General features: G+C 38.5%; 1 protein-coding gene and 1 pseudogene across 2 annotated transcripts in view; both read right to left on the reverse strand.

Annotated features, from left to right (window-relative positions):
* The window catches only part of LOC123816322, a 55,679-nt pseudogene extending 36,504 nt beyond the window's left edge, over positions 1–19,175 (reverse strand).
* B3GALT1 (beta-1,3-galactosyltransferase 1) overlaps positions 1–23,976 on the reverse strand; it is a 526,207-nt gene that overhangs the window by 287,571 nt on the left and 214,660 nt on the right. The window lies entirely within an intron of this gene.

The following is a 23,976-nucleotide window of genomic DNA, read 5'->3' on the forward strand; positions in this document are numbered from 1 at the left end:
AAGTGTGAATTGAATGATAACCTGGTTAAGCAGATGCAAAGCTGGTTGAGTCACTGTAAAAACAGTGTGAGATTAGTGGATCACTTTCACCCTGGCAAGGAGGCCCCTGCTGATGTGCCAAAAATCTCTGTACTCAGCCATGTCTTGCTGAACATCATTATGAACGACTTTGTACAAAAAAGTAAAGGCAAACCTGTCATATCTGCAGATCTCACATAGCTAAAATCTTTAAAACAGAATCAGGGTCCTAGAGCAAACTGACAGGGAATGATTGGCTAAAATTAACAAGAGTATATCAGTGTTCTGAGACAGTCCATGTTCAGACATAAGCCAAGATTGCACAGTCAGCATTTGACAATCCAATCTTTGATATTTAAAAAAAAAACAACCCAAAGGCAATAATACAATGGCAACTTTAATTTAGCCCTTCCTATGTGCAGGTACTCTTCTATGTGTTTACCTATACACTTAATCCCCAAAACAGGGCTGTGAGATAGTTACTATTATTCCCATTTTACAGATGAAACAAAACAAGGCAAAGAGAGGAAAGTCACTTTTTGTACGTTACAGAGCTAGTAAGTAGAGAGGGGGTGAGAATAGGACACCTAATTCAAGAAGCACTGTCATAAATTCTGCTCTTATGCTTCAAAAACAAATGCATAGTGCAGGTTGCTAGGAGAGATTTTGTTTAACAGCCCATAACTGAAACTTTCCTTTGACAGAGAGTTTTCATGCCTGAGGCATGTGTTGCCAGAATGGTGAATAGCACCCCCAGCAGCATGTGCAGAAGAAATTTATCTAGAAGAAGAGAGATAACATCCCTGTTCTTCCACTTCTGTCACCCTGCTTCACATTCATTCCTAATCTAATTTTATGTTCTCCACATTTCCTGCATTTATAATGACACTGATAAAGGTACTTACCTCATTAATGAAGAAACAATAACATAAAATATAATGTAATTTGAGAGCAGACAAAATTTTGAAACCATTTGAGCGATTATTCAATGAATCAAGTTGATGCAGGCAGAAAACTAGATAGAGTGAAACTGAAGTCTGTGACTTAGTCTAGTCAATTCTTTTTTAATCATGTTAATGTACAATTACTACATTGTTATTTGAATCAACTCAATGAACTGGGAAAATCCTCACATTCCCCAAATAACCAGACCTTCTTTCAACATTCGCTTCATTTGATCATATAGTCCCTCCTTTTACTTTATTTTCAGTCAAATACTATTTGTTGAGTAATGCTAAGACAGAAAGAATTGGAACTACATTTAGTTGGCTTCAATCTACTCTGAATATTCTGGATTAACAATTTTATTACATTTTAGTTCTGAATTTTAAATTTAGGACTGGATTGCTGAATTCTCTGCAATCTACTTTTTGAAATAGTATGTGACATTCATATATTTTATGGAATCAAATTTGAAATTTCTAGGATTTCTCTCATATTCTGAGGATTGATAGGAATTTGAATTCTGTGAAAATTCAAAATAATTTTAGAGGAAAATTTAAAAAGATTCTGGAAGTAAAATGAAGCTCAAAGTTCAATCCTTTCAAGTATGAAGTTGTACTACATTCCATTTTGCTACCCTTTTATGTATCCTTGTTTTTATAAACTCATATGGCCAATTATTTATACAATAAAAAAAGGAGACTTGAACTTAGACTTCTGACTACTCGTTGAACGTACAGAAGTTTGACTCGTGAATTGCACCTTGTCAGATTGTTTACCTTCAATCTGTTCCTCCTGAATAAGCCACAGTCACGGTCACTACACTTCTGCCAGATTATTGGGACTGGTTATTTTGAAGTCTACTCCCTTATATAATGAACTTCAGAAACTATACATTAAGAGAAAAATTAAGGGCAATAGTCTATTTTTAAACATGCAGACAATACTAATTACAATTCTCCAGATAAACACACATAATGATAGTAATTATAATTCCACAATAACTCATTGCTACTTACTATTATAAACTCATAAACTATTATTCAGCACCCTATAAAATTCAAAATCTAATTGAAAGTGCTAGTTTAGCATAATTCCCACAAGCCATCATTCTTTAATATTCTGGAATGAATGAGGTTTTGGTTGAGCTATTAATTGATACTGACAAGCAATAACCACTGGAATGAAACTGCAATTATGAGTGGCAATTAATCACATTTGCTGTCAGCTTTGGTGTCAAACAAAATTCAATAATATTCTAAATAGTTTTTAAAAGTTTATAACTTTCATGTTTCAATCCACTCAACAGAGACCCAAAGCAGTTTCTTGGAATAATTGACTGACACCCAAAGTATATTTATATAAAATATGAATATTGTATTTTCTTAGTTTAAAAAGATTTTCTTTTTCTTCTGAATTTACTTTCAGGATAAATCATCTCACCTCCCACCTGCCTTATCTCAGCACATCTTTTTGAATCATAGATCATCTTTGGACATGGCAGAAATTACAAATGTGAAAGAAACTCTTGGGAGCAGGAACTGGAGCAAGCATCATTAAGGACTTGAGATAATTTTAGAGGGAACATTTAGAAGCTTCAATTGATCAATGTCTCTTTGAATTGGGGCAAGGAGGCAGCAGGGTTTAATTTCCTTTCCCTCATTATTTCTAATTAACAGGCAACTAGCAATGTTCCTTCCCTTTAACCTAAGGCATCCACACACAAGCATCCTTCATCAACCAGCTGGGTCTGTTCAAAAGTCACTGGAGGATTCCTTTGGCATCAAGGCTGTGACCTTAGGACTAAAATACATGAATGTCTTTGCTGTAAACTGATCTATGCTACCTATCAGATGATCACATCAAGGGCAGTATTAACAACAGAAAATCCAACCCCAGCTAAGTGAAGCCCTCTGTGCAAAGTGGAGGTTGTGACCTAAGTAGATGGACATGTACCAGATATTCAAGCAGATAGACAGGCAGATTAAATATTAATGAATCTCAACTCTTGTTTGGTTGGTGAGACATGACTGTAATGAGAAAGACTCGTTTCATTTTTATACTTACAGTTTGTGGCAACTTTGATATACTGGAATAGTTAATCCTTAATGAACTAAGAGAGGAAGTACTCCAAATCTGAAAAATGTTTTCTGGAAGGATCTTCCATAAGTTGAATTTGTCAGAAACTAAAAATTGAAAATGGATTAATGCCCTCTAATTAAAAAATTGAATAGACATAGCTAAGCTACTTATTTATAAATATTTCTACACAATAGCATTTTTATATTTTCATGGATTATTATTAAAGTGAAGGAATTTACTAGCAAGCAGACACTTAGAGAAGAAAAGAACATTATACTAATTGCCTATACTTATTAATAATGTAAATAAATGACCTTTATTTTAATTATTCTGTTTTCCCTTTACTTCTGTTCCTACTAATTGCATTTATGTTCATCATCATTATTGTTTTTTACTTACAATTTGGTTTTACTACATTGTCTGTCTAAAGGAGATATTTCTCTTATTTTTATTTTTATGTTCTTTATTGACTTATAACAACAGAATAAGATTTAGATTCCATACTTTTTTTGGGTTGCATCAGTATACAACCTTTTATTTTATTTATTTATGGTTCTGAGACAACTAGGTTATGATATCTTTTTGTTTGTGTCTTTAAAAAGTTGTTTAAGGAGCCCTGGCTGGCATAGCTCAGTGGATTGAGCACGGGCTTTGAACCAAAGTGTGGCAGGTTCGATTCCCAGTCAGGGTACATACCTGAGTTGCAGGCCATGACCCCTGGCAACCGCTCATCGATGTTTCTCTCTCTCTCTCTCTCCCTCTCTCTCTCTCTCTCTCCCCCATTTCCCTGTCTAAAAATAAAATAAATAAAATCTTTAAAAAAAAGTTGTTTAAGTTCTACTCTGATTCTGGATTTTTCTCCTTTTCTTTTCCTTTGTCTCCTACTATGTTCATAACTGTAATTGCATAAAATTTCAAATGTCTGAATTACTCAGCTAGGAGGTCTATTATTTTTACTTGATTGGGTTGTATGTTTTGGCTTACTCATGCTGGCAGATACACTCAAAAGAAAACTTGGTTAAATTGTAAATTGCCACAGGATTCACACTGAAATTGTCATGGTTGATTAGAATGGCTAGTTGCTCTTGATCTTTGAAAAGTTCAGATTAAAAAACCTAATTCAGTGTTTGGAACTGTGGGGTGTTAACCGAACCCTAAACCAGGTACCTGATCAGAGACATGTGCTCCTAGAGGAAATTTGCTGTGCAGCTCTGCATTAGGCATCCTGGGTAAGATCCAAGCTGGATCTACCTTCTTTTTTAATTAAGTTTCAATCCTGCCTTCAGTGCTGTTGCCTTTCAATCAGAACTCAGACCACTCAAAGCATGCAATCTATCTGCTCTCCTCAGGCCTACAAAACATCGGACTGCCAGAAGTTATCTTTAATAAAGAGAGTTCAGGGAACTCCGGTTTCTGGGTGGTCAGAGCTCCAGTCTTGCATTGAGTTACACGACTAGAAAGGTGCATATCTGAATGACATGCGAGTCCCCCACTATAGAATTATCCATATATAATTATAATTTAATGTAAATTCATTGAGAGCAGATATAAGACATGATTATATAATAATTCTTCTCCATTTTCTTTTGTAGTTCTTATCTGCTGTATTGTTTAATATCCCCTTTAAAAGTCTCGTTTCCTTGGTGGTGAATTTCTTGTACAATGTAATAACTGTAAGAAATTTATATCTTGAGACTTCCGGCAAGATGGAGGAATAGGTGGACACACCGTACCTCCTCGTACAACCAAGATTAGAACAACAATAATTTACAGATAGAATAACACTCAGAACTGATAGAGGATTTATCTGAATGGAGGTTGGACAGCCAAGAAGTTGAAGTAGACCCGTACATCCAGACTGGTAGGAGACGACGAGCCGGACAGGCGTGGGGCTGGCATGGGGCTGGCACGGGTCGGAGGCACGTGGAGGTCAGGGAAAATTTGGCGCGAAATCGGCGCGACAGCCAGCCGGGGCTCAAGAACACAGCGGTGATCCCTGAGTACGCAAGCTGCAGCTGGCGGACCCAGTGAGGCAGTGATTGTGGACCAGGGCAGAGCTCGCAGCCCAGGATCCCAGAGAAGGGTCTGAGCCCAGGAGAACGGAACTACCGCCATTGTTTTCTCCCGTCCCGGCTCCTGCCCCTACCCCCACTTATAACGTCACAATCTAGCGACTGGGGTGCCCAGCCCCGGTGAACACCTAAGGCTCCACCCCCCACCGTAACAAGAGTGACCAGACTGGAAAAAAAAAGAGACTGAGAAAGACATAAGACATGTTTCCAACAGAACAGATCAGTCCCCAAGGACTCATCCTTTTGAGCGACTAAGAAATAGCCAATCTATCAGATGCACAGTTCAAAACACTGGTGATCAGAAAGCTCAAGGAATTGGTTGATTTTGGGCACAATTTAGATGAAAGGATGCAGGTTACCATAAAAGAGATGCAGGAAGATACACGAAGGAGAGCCAATAGTGAAAGGAAGGAATCTGAATCTCAAAACAATACAGTGGACCAGAAGGAAGGTAGAATCAACCAGGCAGGAAAGCATGATGAAATAAGAATTCAAAAAATCGAGGAAAGGCTTAAGAGCATCCAGGACACCTTTAAACGTTCCAACATCCGAATTATAGGGGTACCAGAATGGGAAGAGGAAAAGCAACAAATTGGGCATGTATTTGAACAAATAATAAAGGAGAACTTCCCCAATCTGGCAAAGGGAACAGTCTTCCAGGAAATCCAGGAAGCTCAGAGAGCCCCAAAGAAGTTGGACCCAAGAAGAAACACACCAAGGCACATCATCATTACATTAGCCAAGGTAAAAACGAAGGAGAGAATCCTAGAAGCAGCAAGAGATAAGGGGACAGTCACCTACAAAGGAGTTCCCATCAGACTGTCAGCTGATTTCTCCAAAGAGACCTTACAGGCAAGAAGGGGCTGGAAAGACATATTCCAAGTCATGAAAGACAAGGACCTACATACCAGATTGCTCTATCCAGCAAAGCTCTCATTTGGAATGGAAGGGAAGATAAAGTGTTTTTCAGATAAGGTCAAGTTGAAGGAGTTCATCATAACCAAGCCCTTATTTTATGAAATGCTAAAGGGACTTATCTAAGAAAAGAAGGTAAAGAAAAGACATGTATAGTAAAAGGACAGCAAACTCACAATTATTAACAACCACACCTAAAGCAAAACCAAAAGAAACTAAGCAAACAACTAGAACAGGAACAGAACCACAGAAATAGAGATCACATGGAGGGTTAGCAATAGGGGAGTGGGAGGAGGAGAGAGGGGGAAAAGGTACAGAGAATAAGTAGCATAGATTGTAGGTTGAAAATAGACAGGGGAAGGGTAAGAATAGTACGGGAAATGTAGAAGCTAAAGAACTCATAAGTATGACACATGAACATGAACTAAAGGGGGGAACGTGGGTGGGAGAGGGGGTACAGGGTGGAGGGGAGAGAAGGGGGGAAATGGGACAACTGTAATAGCATAATCAATAAAATATATTAAAAAAGAAATTTATATCTTGAAGAAATACTCAGTAGAATGTTTCTTTTCAACAGGATGAGAATTATATAACTTAAGAGTTTCTAAAATAGTTTTAAAAGAAAAGTGTTGTGGAGGATGTTGTTATGTATGAAAAGTAAAAATGTCTATGCCTGTGAAACTAAATTTGCGTAACAATTGAACTAAGATTCAAAATTGAACAGGTTTCTTTTAAATTATAGGATGTCCTTAAGTCTTTGATTTTTAATGTGTGTTCACAGTGAGTCTCCAAGAAGGAGACTGAACAGCCACATTTTCCAGGCTCATTAGGAGGTACAGCCCTTGTTTTCATATCACTATCACCATCTTTTTAAATAATTAAAGGACTAAAAAAGAATCTACAACATGGTTTTGAATACAAGGATGTAATTTTTTTGCATTACTTAAAAAAAAAACTGTAAGCCCAAAACTAAATATACCACTTACACTATCCAAAATACCTCTTTAGTTAATATAATTTCTTTGTTACATTAAAATTATAGCACTCATTATCATTCATTATAATATCTTGGAGGCAAATAAGTTATAAATTCATGAAGCTTTAAAAACACAGCATTATTTAAAACACTACAAAGAAACACACACAATGAGAGCAGATCTTTTTCAGAACTCGATTTACTCATGACTATCACTATCATTTCACTTTGTTTAAAACACAAAACTTCAAGAATGATCCCTTTGTTCCAGTGATACAGAAAGCATAATGTATCCTGGAGATGGTCTTGAATTATCAAAACCAAAGAAAAATTCCACGCATAATAAAAGACAACTCCTGCACTTAAATCAAAGGGTTACATTCATTTGAATGCTATTTGAAAAATAATCAAGTATTAATATCTACAGTCTTGTTAATTAATTCTATTTCTTATATTTTTATCTTTTAAAATACAGCTTCCTAATTACCTAAGCCCCTGTTGTAATATCAATTTAATATAGCCACACTCCTTCAGTTTTAAAAAAACATATATTAAGATCCTATGGAGGAAGGGGAACATCATTCAATTGCTTGCCCTGTACTTCATGGACTCAGGGTGTGTGAACTAACTGGGGAGGGGGATGAAAAGGGTCATATTTGTATTCTGACTCACCAGCTGGATTCCCTCTGATTATTTGGAAGAGTGTGAAGGAAAGAAGTCTTTCTGCTACAAAATGCCTTACAAATTCAAAAGAAGAAAAAAATTATGTGATTTCAGGCAAGCTCCATTTTTCCTCTGTTCCTTCTGCTTACTTTCTCACACCCCACCTCCCTGCCTCCTAGAGAGAATGCAGTGAGGTGGCTGCAGCTCCCACACCTGCAGCCCTACAATCGCTCTTGCTTCTTCGTTTTGCAAGTCAACAAAGCAGGCCTACTTTCTGATAATTAGACCCTTCAATGTGCACAAACCCACATCTTGTCTATATTCTAACCTGGGAGACTATTGCCCTGGCCTGGGGCTGACCATGATGCAAGGGCTACATGCCAGCCCCGACTTTTCACAGTTGGTAGGTGCTGTCCCAGTCCCTGGAATCAGCAGGTGCACCTGAGCCTCCAGAGCTGAGTTGCATAGCTTTTTCCAGGAGGCGCTTGCTGTTTCCAGTCTCATTTGCACAGGAAGGCCTGAAGATTGTGGGGTTAGTGCGGAGACAGAATGTCCATCATATGCAAAACTCACAGAAATCTAAATACTATCCATCTGAATTCTCACACATGGATTTGCTTTCATGTGTGTGTTGTGTGAAGATTCAGCTTCTTCACAAGTGCTTTCTCAAAGCTGTGTTCACAGAAATCACTAAACAGCTTGTTAAAACATCAGTCCTCTGGGTCATTTCCCAGAGATTCTGATTTGGTAAGACTGCATGAAGCCCCAGAATCTCCATCTTTAATCAGTACCTCAGGTAATTTAGACAGTGGTCCATGGTCCAAAATTCAAACATTTGAATTCAAAATTCAACATACTATTGAAAAGCATATTGCCAGGACAGACCAATTTTGGTTGTATTTAAACTCAGTTTCCCTCCTACTCTAAGAAGGCTCAGTTAGCCACTGGCACTGCTCTGGAAAAGATGAGAGTTGCTCAGAACTTCAGAATGGAAATGCCCACCCTTCTTTCCTCCACGAGTCCTAACTCTCACTCCACCCCTACCTAGGCACACTTGGCTCAGCCACTGAAAATCTGGAGTCTAGTTCCAGCAATGACATGAACTAGTTATGTGGCCCAATAAGCAAACCCCAATTAGTAACTTCACCAAACCTTATGAATTTCATGTAGTAGACTGGATTAAATTGTTACAAAAATCACAATCAGCTTCAAAGTTCTATGAATCAATCAGGTGTAGACCTTGATTTTTCTTTTCATTTCAAAATGAGCTTTAAAAGCAGATTTTTTCCTGATAACTTAAGACTTGTCTTTCTCACAGTACTATGCACTGTCTTCATTCTCTTTCAGAGATAATACATAAAAATAATTTAAAAATTAATGAACACTGTGACTTTAATCAGAGTTCAGTATACTTTCTCTTGACTTGACTTGGGTGCTAAAATGACTTTGGTAAGTCAACATAGCCAGAGAAAAAGGTTTACATTCTGAAGAAGGAAACAAAAACATTTTTAAAAATGATTGAATGCATTGAGGGTCCCCCTACCTTTCCATGAATGAACAAAGTAATTAAATGTAGGTGCAATCTCATAGTCAGAAAAAGATTTAGACTGAATCTAACACTACAGGGAAAGTAACAGCAGCAAATAGGTTTGATTTTCTAAGGATGAAATTTCACTACAAACTCTTCTTGGTTTCCAGTCAAGCCAGTGATGTCTGGTTAGGTACAACAGAAAAGTATACACTGTTCATTTGTGTTGGGTGGGCTAAAGAAACCAACACGTGCCCTGGCTGACACAGCTCAGTTGGTTGGGTGTCTTCCCAGAAAGCAAAAGGTCACCAGTTTGATTCCTCGTCAGGGCACCTGCCTGGGGTATGGGTTCATCTCATCGGGGTGCAGGAGATGTGGCTGATTGATGTTTCTCACATTTTTGTCTCTCTCTTTTTCTCCCTCCTTTCCCCTCTCCCTAAAAAACAAACAGCAAAAAAGCAAACAACATGTGTCTTTGTCTCCTATACAGCTACCAAAGAAAAGCAATAGGCAGCTGTGGGCTGTGGAGGGAGCATCCTACGAGGTCACCTTGATAATCAGCGACAGGACATAAGGGCAGCCTGTGTCCCATCAAATATTGGACTGTTCTTGAAATCTAATATATAATATTTCTATGTTTCACAGAAACTTTTGGAATAAAACAATTAAGATATTAAATAATACAGCAAACATAAAATTTCAATCAGGTACAATAACTTCCATTCTGTAGTCTAGTATTTTATTACTTTGCATTAAGATGATATGCTTTTTGATGAGAATGTAAAAATATCCACAACTTTTGCCCTGGCTGGCGTAGCTCAGTGGATTGAGTGCGGGCTGCGAACCAAAGTGTCGCAGGTTCGAATCCCAGCCAGGGCACATGCCTGGGTTGCAGGCCATGGCCCCCAGCAACCGCACATTGATGTTTCCTTCTCTCTCTCTTTCTACCTCCCTTCCCTCTCTAAAAAATAAATAAATAAAATCTTTAAAAAATAAATAAATTGTTTAAAAAATATCCACAACTTTTTATTAGAAAAGGTGAAATTCCTGGCAACAAGGACCACTTGTTGGTCAGTGTTTGTAATTCATAAAAATATACCAAATAAGGTATTTAAGTTAAAATGTCTTTGACCACACAATCCATCTCCAAATGCACTGTACAATTAACTTTGTGGTATACTATGAACAGAATTATTTTGTAAAAGAGGTGAGTGTGTTATATAGATACCTGGCTTGTATCATTAGTAATTATGACATTAGGTATATATTATTATTTTACAATGTAAAGTGGTCTATAATGTGTAGCCAAGTGGCTTATTTTGAGGGATGGACTCAGAGATCATACATGGGCCCCGGCCTGACCCAAGGGCACGTTTGCTCCATTCTTCAAGCCTTTTCACTTCCCCAGCCTTCATCTATAAAAGAGGCACAGTATTACCTATGAAAGCCTTGGACATAGTAAAGAGTAAATCAGTTTTCCCACAAGAGAACAATTATTTTTAAATGGTACCCTGAAAAGAAATGCACACCTATAATGTTCATTACTCACTGAGGCTGCAGCGAAGGCAGATTTCCCAGGTAAGGGCACCATTGACAAGTGCAGGTGAAGGACAGCTAGTCTGCTCACTCACTATGTGTTTCTGTGAAGCTTTGGTGAATACTCTCTCATTGTCTTAGCTTCGGACTTTAACAAATCAGTGAGATTCTTGAGTTTAAACACTTTCAGTTAAAATAAAACAATTTTTTACTGAAATAAAGAAAATATTTTAAAAGAGTAGAATTTGTGAAAGATTCTGAAAAGACGTCCTTATGTTACTTTAATCTCCCCATGGTGCCTTTATATTACATTTTTAATACTTCAGCTTGCATGCTTGAAAATAATTGTTTCCAAAAAACAACTGTACATCGCACTATTGTGCACCATAGTTAAATAATTAAGTAGAGCATTTTCAAATAAAAAAATAAGAGTTTGGTTCAGTCCTCACTAAGGAATGTTTAGCTGCTTCTTTTCCAATGCCTCATTGTGCTAAATTTTAAGAGTTACGATTAAATCAGTATTCTTTTTATCCAACCTGAGTTGGTGAATGTTCCATAATTATGTATTTAAATATATCCTTGATAATGTTGCTGAATCCTGAATCCTTCCATGTGGAGAGACCTTATTTTTATATTTTAACTTTCTTTTCATTATTTATTCCTTTATTTTGTTATAATTATAAAAGCAACAATTAAAAAATGAGCGGCATTTGTCTTTGGTCCCTTTTGCACTTTCACTGGGATCCATGGAACAATCCTTGGGGAGTCCATCCTGTTGAAATACTTCACTTGGCTGATGTCAATAGCTGGAGAATGGTGCCACAGGCAAAGAGTCTGGTATTTCGTCATCCTCATGGAATAATTGTGCATTGTGGTATAATCAAAATCCATTAGGACTCACATGATTATTTAATACACTTTTGCAGGATTCCTTTCTCCTTTCATCCTTAGAGCATTCCCCAAGGAAACAGGATGTATCAACACACCATATGGCAAAGAGAATCCATTGTAGCACCACACCGTACCTTCTATCAGATGCTATTTCACAATGTGACATGCTTAAGTTCTTTTCTGATGAACACTGTAACTCCTAATATAGATTTGGCAATATCACTTGCTTTTCTTCCCATGTCACAGTCATCCCTGTCATTGCTGTTAGCCTATTTTTATATGTGAATAAAAGCCTGTGTTTCTTTCTGGAGCGTAGCTTTCTAATTATAGTGTATAAAAGTAAAATGTAAGCAAAAAAGATGAAGTAGCTCCAGATGTGGTAATTCAGTGACAAACAGTTGAGCTATACACTGGTAAGAAGAAAATGCCCATCAAAGATTGAATTTTACTTTGTCCTAGAAAGTGGTAGAGTAGAAACAGTAGGGGCTTTGCGGTTCTTTCTCAGCTTATGATGCATTGTATGATGTAGGGGAAAGTTGCCTCTGAACTCAGAGGCAAACTTTCTCACTTTATGAGACTGCGGTGAGACTTATACAAGGTAATCCATGCAGAATTCCCAGAGTGTGATGCCTTGGCACAAAATTTGGGCACAATACACCCAATAGTTGTCTGCTCCAATGGCTTCTCCCCCTCCTAATATTTCCCTGAGAGTTCTCAAATAGATCAGATAGAAAGTGTGACTTTGAAAACTGAACCTTACACATAGAAGTGTTTTGTACATTGTCTTGGCAAAGTTCATTCAATTGAAACATAAGTCTATCATACAAATTTGGATTTCTATATCACTTAGCACACTATGTCATTATTGTGTCATCGATTTTATGATAGATGACTCAGAAGGTAAGCCCATGCCCCTTACCTTGTGTTTCCTTGCCCTATATCATATGTATGATACTTTAATGAAAGCTATATAATGAGTTGCATGATCTTTTTTATGGTGACCAAATGTGAAATCATATAAAAAATACTTTGAAAGAACACAGTGTACTAGGGGTATAATTACTTCAGCAAGTAATTCAAAAGATATTACTAGCAGTATAGTTTTACACTTTAGTGAAGAAAAACAAATGATAGGCTTAAAGTAATCTTCAGGCATATATGCAAAAGTATTTTATGAAAGATTTATTATGACTTTTATGGATTAGTAATAAAATCAAATATGAAATATGAAAGGTAAATTTATGAAATACTATATTTTCTCATTTCATATATTCATTTTTATTAACACAAGTTCTGTAACTGAACAGGGAGGGAAAAAAGGAAACTAAGAGTTTGTATATAAAGGGGGAAGATACTAGGCAGATTAAATGCATGGTATTGGATCCTGCAGGAGTGTTGGTTTTACAACAATGTTTCCTGTTGTCCTGGACCATTATCTGGCCATCTAACCACTGATTCATTTAGCCACTACCTACTGAGCACTCCCTCAGTGAGTCGGCACCAGGCCACGTGTTTCTCTACTTGGTGATGTTGTCTTTCTTCCCAATCACTCTTCATTATAGACGGGGGCAATGTTTAACTTATTTAACAACTTGTACAGGATAGGAATTAAGTACCCAGAAAAGACATTTCTTAAGTGTTTACTACATGACAAGTATGATACTAAATGTTGATACACATTATTACCATTTATTTCCTTAACCACCCTGAGGTAAATACTACTCTTATTTCCATTTCACATAAGAAAACTAAGATTTAGAGACATCACTTGCTCAAAATCATATCATTTGCAGGTGAAAAGCTCAGAATTAGAATCAAGTCATGACTAGAGATCATGCTAATAAACATAGATCCCATGGAAGAAAATACATAATAGGGTGAGTCATGAGTACAGTTAAAATGCCTGATAGATGCCCTCATTTTTAAACTTTTGTGTCTGCACACTTGTTGACTAAGTGGACCATATAATTATGCATCTCGTATCTGTCCTTTTACCTACCTTTCAATCATTAGAAAGAGTGATTGCAAAATTTGTTTTCTGAATTTCTGAAAATTGCATCAGCTAAAGTGTTTAGAAAAAAAAAACATCTTGATGACTAAGAGCCTCATATCCATAGTTATAGTTCCAAAATTGTAAGTTTAAATTGTGCTTGGGAAAAAGATCTCGTTTATGTTACTAAGAAAAATGAACCATGGCATGGAATCAGAGTAGTTTAGGGCTGAAAAAGATCTAAGCTCTTGTCTGGTTCAGACTCACCATCTTACAGATGAGGATAAAGGCCCAGAAGGGTCCTGGAGTGTTGCCAGGTCTCAGTTAGGTGAAGCTGGGAGTGGAATGCAGTCATTGGATTCTACGTGTTTTCTTAGAACCATATAATATAGAGGGACTGGCAGTCCAGGGTCCCCTCAATCCAAGTTTTGCCACTAAATGCCAGTACTGTCTTCAGGCAGTCATTTACACAATGAGTCTCAATTTCCTTTCTTTTTATAAGAAAGGTTTCTTACTTTTTCATTTCTTAGTTTGTTTCTAATTCTAATATTTTATTATCTTGAGTTTAATTACATCACAGCCCATGTGGTCATGTCAGGTAGATATGGTTCTTATTCACTCGTGTTTAAGCCTACTACCATTCTAATTCAGAATGCAAATACCTCCTTCATTTGCTCTTCTGATATGAGGAGGTTTTATGCTAAGATTTAAGTTTTGTTTGGGATTTAGTTATTCTTGAAGCCTTTAAAAAAACCTACCAGGGTATCTTAAAAATTCTTCTCTTTTATGTATTATATTTATATATATTATATTCATAATAGAGATATCTTATTAATGATGAGGCAATAAATATTTGACATGTACTGGTCATATTGAGGCAGGATAGTAAGAAGCTAGGAAACAGAGGGATGGCTGAATGAAACTGGCATCACGCAGCATGCTGACTCACCTGCCTCCCTCTCTCTTGCATAACTACTCCTGTAAGCATTAAACCTGCAGGATGGTGAGGTTCTGATCAGCATCAAATAATCTTAGGAACAAAGCCTCAGGTCTATTGACCACAGAGACAGAGTTTTGGTCAAACTAGAGATAACATTTAGGCCTCAGTTGTGTTTCAGCACCAGGCCCACAAAAGCTTAAACCAGGTAAAGTGTCACTATGGTTGATGTTAGTACCAGGCGCATTGACTGATGACTCCTGCCTTGGTACCAATAAATCAGTAGAGACCACAACCCTGACCCTATAGTCTCATTATGGTGAAGCAGCATATTAAAACACACCCGGAAAGCTGATGAATATTCTATTGAGACCCTCCCCTACAATTTCTGCCTTTAGAAAATAGATAAAAACCCTTAAGACAAAGGACCCACTGTGCACATGAGCTCTGTCTCTGTCTCTGTCTCTCTCGCACATCTGAGCCATCTTTCATCAGGTGTGTAACTTTGCTTTCTTTCTCTTAAGCTTTAAGGGTCCCCATGAGAACTGCAACCAGGGTAGCAGCAGGCAGCAATAGCTCATCCTGGACTAACCCCCTGAACTTGTCTCCAAGGGCCCTCCTTTTGCCTCTGCAGCTTGTTTCCTGAGTCCTTGTGGCCCAGCTGGCCCTCTTCTTCTGTCTCTGACTTTCTTTCTAAAAGGCCAGGGCAGCTCTCTGAGAGGCCCACACAAATCTTCTCTTCAAGTGTACTTTCTCTTTGCATGCTAAATAAACTTCCTCTTGTGGTAGGGTTCTTGGCTCTGAATTTTTTCTTTGCCAAAGTCAAGAACTGAGAGTGAACATCGCCAGTAACAATATAATGAGGAATAAAATGTTTAACAATGCATTTAAGTAGTGAAGGCTTAAGACTGCTATTAAGGAGTAAGAAGGGAGAGACAAAGGTGACCAATGCAGAAACTCAAGGACTCAAAGCACATTTTAATAAAACAACAAAGTGCAATATATTATATAACCAAAAATGTAAAGGGACAAATTTGCTGGAAAACCTATATAATTTTAATATTCTTCTTTATTCTAATGGATTTTTACAAAGAAAAATATTTCAGTAAAGGCTACAAGTGTCCCTATAGGAGGACAAAGCTACACCAGAACAAAAGGATCTAAAAACACAGTAAAAACTCTACTAAAATTCAATCTCGGTTTTGGAAATTTTTTTATTGCAGTTGACTGTTTACTTGATATTGCTCCCAATGAGGGAAAAGTGTTAATAATAGTAATAATGATAATAATAATAAATACCTATATTGTGTTTACTATGGGATAAGCACTGGTCTAATATACACATATAAAAACACATTTAATTTTATGTTATCACTTCACTATCTGCTTTATAATAGTGCTACTGAGTACTTTACAAAAGTTGTACAAAGATATTTTTTAAAACTTGTTTGCATTCTAAATAAGTAGTCTGCTTTTTATTAAAAAATAACATATGCAAAGTTGTATATTTCTGGGTTCCCTAAATTTTTATATGAAAATATATTTGTTTAAAATATTGTGCTTGCTACATATCCTAGAATCTAGATTGTGCTTGCTACATATCTTAAAATCTATAAATGTCAGAACTGAAGGGGAAATTGGTCATCATGTAATGAAGGAACCATCAGTACTAACAAAATGAGAGCATTTTGCAGCTGAGACAATACAGAGTGAAAGATGTGAAGAGACCCTCTTGGTCATCTAATTAGCTAGGGGTAAAGTTAGATCACCTTGCTTTGCTTCGAGCAGACAATTTTCCACAACAAACAAAATCCATGTAGTTGTAAGCTCTCAGCAGTAACTAACAATGAAAGTAAGTTTTTAAGAATAGCCTCCTTCCAATGTCTTTAAATCTGCAGGACAGGAAAGAAACGTTCCATTGTCTGTTTAAAATACTGGAATAAAGAGTAATTTTAAATAAAATACCAAAGCTACAATGCAAAGATCCAGCTCTGGGGACCTGAGAACACTTCTCCAGTGTCCCTTCCAGACTGCTCCCAGACCACCACACTAGGGAGGCACAGCACCACTTCTCATATAGCTGCTGTCGTCTGCTCCAAGTCATCCCTAGCCTTGAATGCAGCCACTATTAACCCATATGGTGCCTTTGTGTGAATTTAGGAAAACATGCCTCCTCTGGATGGCTGAATTAGAAGTAGGTACCACATGGGGATGATTGGCAGCCCATCAGGCACAAGATGACTTTGTGCCAAAAAAACATTAGCCCTCTTCCAGGAGGACACAGAGGCCCCCAGAACACAACCAATGGTTGACATTCAACCCTTCCTGCTTTCTTGGCACTTTATGTGGTGATCTTGCTTTTGGGCCTACTGTCTGTCTCATGAGTTCCCCTGGAGATTAGAATGAAATATAGTTGTACAGTCCTCTACGAGTGCTCATTAACACTTACATAGCTTCTCTCTAGTCTCAGATGAGTTATTCTCCCCCTAGTTCAAAGGCAGTATCTCTATCAAACCTTCCATCTCATCTCCTCCCAACTCTGGCTTATTTATCCTCACCTTTTTCTCTATCCTGACTCCTTTCTCATTTATAATTATTCTGGCTGGCCGTTCACCAAAACTTTTTCCTTTTCCTCCTGGACTCACACGTAGACCACATTTTCCACCCTCCCTTACAGTCAGGTGTGCTTTGTGACTAAGATCTGGCAATTGGGCATGTGGATGCAAACAAATAACCATGTATGGATCCAGCCTTCAAAACTTTCTGTGAAATCCTCCATGTTCTCCATCCTTTTCCAAGTGCAAAACCTCCAGTAGAGGTTTGTGGACCTGGGGGGATGGTAAGGTCATTAGATTAAGAGAATGTGGGTCTCAGAACAATGGTAGAGCTGATCAAGCATCCCAGCCTTCACTGTACTGTAACATAAGTGAGAAAGTCTGTGGGTTAAATAACTGGGGCTTGGCAGTTGTTTGTTATGGTAGGCCACCAGATCCCACTGCAAAATGCACCACTTTCCAACACTGGCTAGGCACTAGAGAGGAATCAGAAAACCACTACAGGCAGCTATTCTGTATATAGGAAATCCAATGCTGTCATGCTTTCTTACTCTACTCCCAAAGAAATTAAGCCTTCAGAATGATGAAGAGTGGCTCCAGCTTACCAAAATTTAGGAGATCATCATGCAATTTCTACCCATCCTTGTTGACATCACACAGTTGACTCACCTTTCTGGGTTTCAGATACCTTCCCTATTACTATAATGAACATATGAAGCTTGTTTTCTGTTCTTAGTAATATTGTCATAGGCTACTCCTGAAAGAGAAAAGTTCTCAGAGAGCTATGCATTCTATGTATGTATGCTTCCACTCGATGACTCCCCCCCCAAGTACTCATACTTTCACCTGAAAGATAATAAATGTCATTAATATTTTTTAAAATGTAGGCACTACACAAAATTACCTCATTATCGGAGATTAACTTGCATAGTCCATCTGTTTTCTCCCACTCCCTGAGTGGATAGTCATGCAAAGGGATGGGAAGAATGTTTGCTTTTGAGATTAGAAGCAGCTGTTATGATTAATTTTAAATTGGTATTAAGATAAGTAGGCTTACAACAAGGTAGAAAGTGGAAGAAAATACTACTGTAGATAATGAAAGACCAGAGTTGAAAATGGAGACCTGAAAAACAAAAATTTTAAAAAGTATTGAGAATATATCAGATTGCAAGGTAGATCTGGTACAGCTCTACATCAGATCAAACATGAGTATAGAAGAGTATTTTTGAATTATTTTTCCCCAGGGACTACTTCTGTCTTGGCATTATTTAATATAAACACTATAAGAGAAAAAGAAATTATGACCTTTAAAAAAATATTTTATTTATTTATTTTTAGAGAGGGAAGGGAGGGAGAAAGAGAGAGAGAAATATCAATGTGCGGTTTCTGGGGGCCGTGGCCTGCAACCCAGGAATGTGCCCTGGGAATCGAATCTGTGAAGCTTTGGTTCACAGCCTGCGCTCAATCCGCTCAATCCGTTGAGCTATGCCAGCCAGGGCTATGACTTTTTAATGGTAACAATATTCAAGGCTGTAATTAGGTTAGGAGATGGTAGCAAGTTTCCGGAAGGTTGTCAAGTCATACGGATTCATATTCTCTGACTATTTAAATATTCACTAACTGGCACTTAGGTCCACTTTGAGGTACAAGAAACCATTTGGATTCCCCTCCTGCCACCCCCTGTCCCTGACTATGTGATGCTAAGAAGTGGAACCCTGCTGGCTGGATGGCATCTCAGTCAGGGAGAGAAGCTGGTTATCACCTTCTAGTGACAACTCCTCACTAAAGGAATGGAAGCAGGCTTGCTGTGTACAACTAAGCCACTTCTGCCACTATCCCCAAGGATGTAGCTGAAAATAGAACAGAACAATGGAAAAGGATAATTATTTGCTACTATGAAGGGATATCATATTAATGATTTCAATGGCAGGGACACTATCTAAGGTATGCCATACTGAATGGAGAGCATGAAGTTACCTGTGAATTTCGGGCAACAGGGTGCAGCAGGTAGTCCACGTGTGTTCTGACGGCCAGGGTTTGCTCTAGTTCTATCTCTTCCAGGATGAACATTCTAAGGAGGTTACTGTGCAGGTAAGTTCTAAACCTCTTTTATTCTGTTTTCCTTCTTTGATTCAAAACAGGGATACTAATGATACCCCCAAGTGTCCCAAGTGAGGCAGGGGCTGCAGGAAATGCCTGAGGCAGTGTGTTGCACATGATAACAGATTTCTCCACCCCCAGGCAGAGACACAGCAGGACTAAGCCTTGCATGGAGCATGTGGGAGGATAGCAAGAATGATTGGCAAAGGGAAAAGCCCTCCTACCTCCTTCTGGTCCCTGATTGAAGATGGGACCAGGGACACAGCTGCATGTGTACCATAAAGGTCAACATGGTGGCAGAGGAATGTGCTGTCCTGTCAGTCCAGACTGGGAAAAGGATGGGATTGGTTGGGGGATCTGGACCCTCCAAGAGCTGCAGAATTTGGGCCAGGAGATTTAAACGAAGGGAAAAGAGAAATGCTCTCTTCCTCTGGGACTCTGGTGTGGATGTGCAGGCTGGAGCGTCTATAGGATCAGCTGGGTCCTGGAAGCCACAGGGCGATGGCAGTGCCAGTCCCACACGCAGATCCCAGGAAGAAGCTTGAAGTGGTAGAGTTTAACAGCCTCAGGCTCCAAAGGGCTAATAAGGATGGAGTAGGATTTCTGGGTACTGTTTTGGGTTTTAGTCTTTTGAGGAAGAGGTGGACTTTGGGTTTTCCCAAAAAGATGAACCTGGAGCCAGGGAATCTCCTGTCCTTCCAAAATGTGCAATCTTTTAATAAAGATGTCTTTCCTTCCCTACCAACCCTTGTCATTGGAATTTGCTTGTGGGTAAGAGCAGGTAGCCAAACCCCACTTTTGTTCATCATCACAATGACCTGCCTCACAACTTTGTGAGCTACACACTCATAGATATATATACACATGTTGCTGTTTTTAACTATTAGAAGTAACTTACATTTATAAAACACATCAATAATGCACTTAATATAATTCTCTTAGTAATTACTAAAAGGCTTATGTGTTCTCAGTATTGAATTAGAAACTATAAGTGATTCTAAAAAGTGGTTGGACCTTAGTCTCAAGGAGATTACAGCTATTGGGGAAGTTAAGATATACTTAGGAAGTACTAAATATTAATATAAAATCATGTTATTAAGTGGATTGTAGATGATGATTAATACAAAATGAGAGGTAGGACTTGAACTAGATGAAATATATTCTAGAACAGGAGATATTAAATATTAGTTAAGAATTAAAAGACAAATTAAAAATGAGCCCATTCAAGTTAAATCCTTTTAAAATCACATTAATCCTAGAAATTTAGTTGGCTAGGTTTGGCTGCATGTGACAGAATACCAAAATAAGGGTAATTTCATTTCATACTTAAGACAAAAATCTCTCCCGCTTACACACACACTCACACAGTCTGCAGAGGCAATGCAAGGCTGGTACGGCATCTTCTCAGTTCTCTCCAGCTTGGTGAGAACTTCCAAGTTCTCACCAAGGCCACTTCCATGGCCCTGACCAGACAGCTGCTACAGCACCAGCCATAGGTCTGCATAACAGGCAGCAGAACGAAGGGAAGGGTGAAGAAGGGCCCACTCCACCTTTCTGGAGAAGATATACTAGAAATGACAAACTATATTTTTATTTACTTTTTATTTTCAGAACTTAGTCACATGGCCATACCAAGATGCAGAGTCTAAGCATTTATTAGAGCAAAAATGAATGGGCATTAGGTGCAGGGGTGGAGGTATTAGGGTGATGGGTCTCTCGTGACTTGACCTCTATTTTGTTTTTCCTGCTCTATGCAGAAAACTAAACCATGCCCCTCAAAGACAGTGGGCAGAGAGAAAGGAGGCCTCAGCTCCAATTCCAGCTCATTTACTAATTAGGCATGGTTGCTACATCTCTCTTTACTTCCTTTTCTTAGTTGTGAAAAGCCAGCTATCTCCTTTAACTATCTGAAACTCTATAATCCCATCCAGGGTAAAAGCAGATTGATGGACCTGGACCCAGTGACTTTATAAAATGGAAAGGTTCAAGAGTTTAACACTTCAAAGATTAGATTAAATCACTGACCTAAAGGAAGGTTTATAGTCCCAGAATCATGAAGGGAGGAGACTCTTCCCTCAGTGATTTGGTTGTGGTACACAGAACCACTAGAAATCACTGATTTCAGGGCTCATGAGACTCTGCAAGCAAAATATCTCATACAGCAAAGTCTGCAGGTTCCAGTCCATTTTGGCTGGCAGCTTGGGGAAATCAAGGAATGAAGCTAGGAGGACCTTGATTCTTGTCCTGGCTTGGCCAATCACTACCTCTGGGATATTCATCCAATCATTTGACTGTTTGGCTTCAGTTTTATTTAATTAACAATTTTATAAGTATCTCAAAATAATTTAGAGACCCACAGTTCTGTCTCCATCCTCCCCAGAAATTTCACACAGATTTTAATGTGCAGATGCACCAAGCAGGCTGGCCATGTGGGAAGTAAAATGACCACTAAATGATCGGGTGAAATATGTGGCTGCTCCCCAGGTAGAAGGTTATAGTAGTAGCAGCAGTGACCACAACAACAGGATGGCATCCGAGGCAGAGAAACTCAGTGTGGCACTGAGAAGACCAAGGATGTGTTGTAATGTTGAGGCTGAGCCAGCACAGCTAAGAGCTCAGATTCCTGAGCGAGGAAGACAGCCTTTGTAACAGCTTGTGTGCTCAGTTCATGGAGGCTGAATAGCAAAATCCAGGATGCAATGCTGAATGTTGGGGAACGGCCAGAGGCCATGGTGGAGTGAAGAAATGTTAAGGATGCGGCTACATCTTGCCCTTGAGGAGGCTTGGCTCTATCCAGAAATACTGGTGTTTTCTGGTGCTAAGGCTTCACACTCCTCCAGACTGGTGTTGTTGGAAGATGTGTGATTGCACCACAGGGGAAGATGTGAGTGGGAGAAGAAGTTCAATGTCAAAAAACAAACAAAAAAACTCTCAAAATAAAACAACCTATACATTTAATATGGAAAGCAGTGTTCTATATTAGCCAGGAACCTAACATTGTAAACGGGTGGTAATTTGTTTGCCAAAATTATATGAGACCTGTGTCAGAACGTCTTTTCAATCCTTTTGTTTAGTGAAGATTAACTTAAACATCAGAGGCCTGGCCTTTGCCCTTGGCTACTGGGAAGTGATCTCTTGGTCCCTGAAATGTCCTGCCTGATAGGAATGTCTTTACCTGAGGCCTTTGGTACCAGGCAGTCTAACAATGGGATACATGAAGGACACTTATAAATCACACAGCAGTTTTGACTTCTGTAGGAACTAGAAACTAAAGGCATTACCCCTAATTTCCAGAAGGGGCTGAAAACTTAAGGTCAGCCATAAACTGTCCTTATGACCTTTGAGCAGTATGTAATTGAGCCCCAATAAAAAACCTGGGCACCAAAGGGTAAAGTGAGCTTCTTCAGCTGGCAATACTCTGAGTTATAGAGTCTAAATGTTGAATCTCGAATTTTAGCTAGGAGGAGGTAATGTCATCCAGTATCCCATGGGAGAATATGAGTGGAAGTTCTGTATTTGAGCCCTCCCGGACTTTGCTACGTGTCTCTTCCTTTGGCAGGTGCTAATTTCTATGCTTTTACTATAATGAAACTATAATTTTAACTATAGCATATCTTGAGTTCTCTAAGTCATTCTAGTAAATTATTGAACCTAAGGGAGTTTTGGGGGACTCTAAATTTATAGCCAGCTGGTCTGAAGTTAGGGTGGTCCTGAAGTCCTCTGAAATTGGGCTGGTGTCTGATGTAAGGATGGTCTTGTGGAGGACCATTCCCTGAGATGGCTGACTTGGCTATCTGGAGGCTGTGCCCTTAAACTTGAGTTTAAATAATTTAAATACCCCTCATCTAAAATCTCCTTCCTGTCTAGAGTCTGTTGGATCCTTGTGGTTGACACTTTTAGTAGTCCACTCAAAATCCATTGTTGTTTTCTTAGCATTTTTAAAGAGAGCCAATGTACTTATTTGGGCCAGGTGTTGGATCAAATTTGGCCAAAGTCAATCATAACAATTCTGTTTTCTGCTCTCCCTTTAGTCTATGAGTCTCCATATTCTGGCCATGACCCTTAAAACAAACTGGCCTTCCTGATAAGAGAGTATACATAGCTTTTCCCCTGTTGCTGTTCTGTCTGCCATAGTAAGTGGGACATACACCTGGAGGGCAAACCTTAGGGCTACAGGTCTATAAACTAAGGAGAGCTGGACTTAGCTGGAGACATTCACGCTCATTTTTGAACCACTAGAATAGCCTTGGACTACCTATTTAGGGATTTCTTGCTAAGTAAAAAAAATATATATTTGTTTGCAGCCAGTATATACCTGGTTCTCTGTTGTTTGTAGCCAAATGCAATTACACAGGTACTAGTCTCCATAGGAAAACAAACAAAAGAGGTGAAGTACCATGGTCAAAGTCATAGGTTGCACCAAGACTGTGCCCTATTCTCCCAACACCTTTCCTAATACTCCTTTCCCCCCTATTTTGTCTCTTATCTTTTTAATAATAATTAGCTTGAAGTTCTACATACTACTCTGTATAGTAAATGAAATAACCTTCCAGTAACAGGAACTTATTTAAAGTTATCTACAATTCAATGTTCCATTAACAGACCCTCAAAATAACATCTTAAATTGAATGATCAATTTGCTTTTTTCATACTTTTAATGTTTTTCTTTCTTTAATCCTCACCCAAGGACATGCTTATTGATTTTAGAGAGAAGGAGAGGGAGAGAGAGAGGGGAGGAAAAGAGAGAGGAAGAAAAACTTTGAAACAAGAG

The sequence above is a fragment of the Phyllostomus hastatus genome, unplaced genomic scaffold (genome assembly GCF_019186645.2).
Source record: "Phyllostomus hastatus isolate PE091 unplaced genomic scaffold, TTU_PhHast_1.1 phas_contig_1, whole genome shotgun sequence".
NCBI lineage: Eukaryota > Metazoa > Chordata > Mammalia > Chiroptera > Phyllostomidae > Phyllostomus > Phyllostomus hastatus.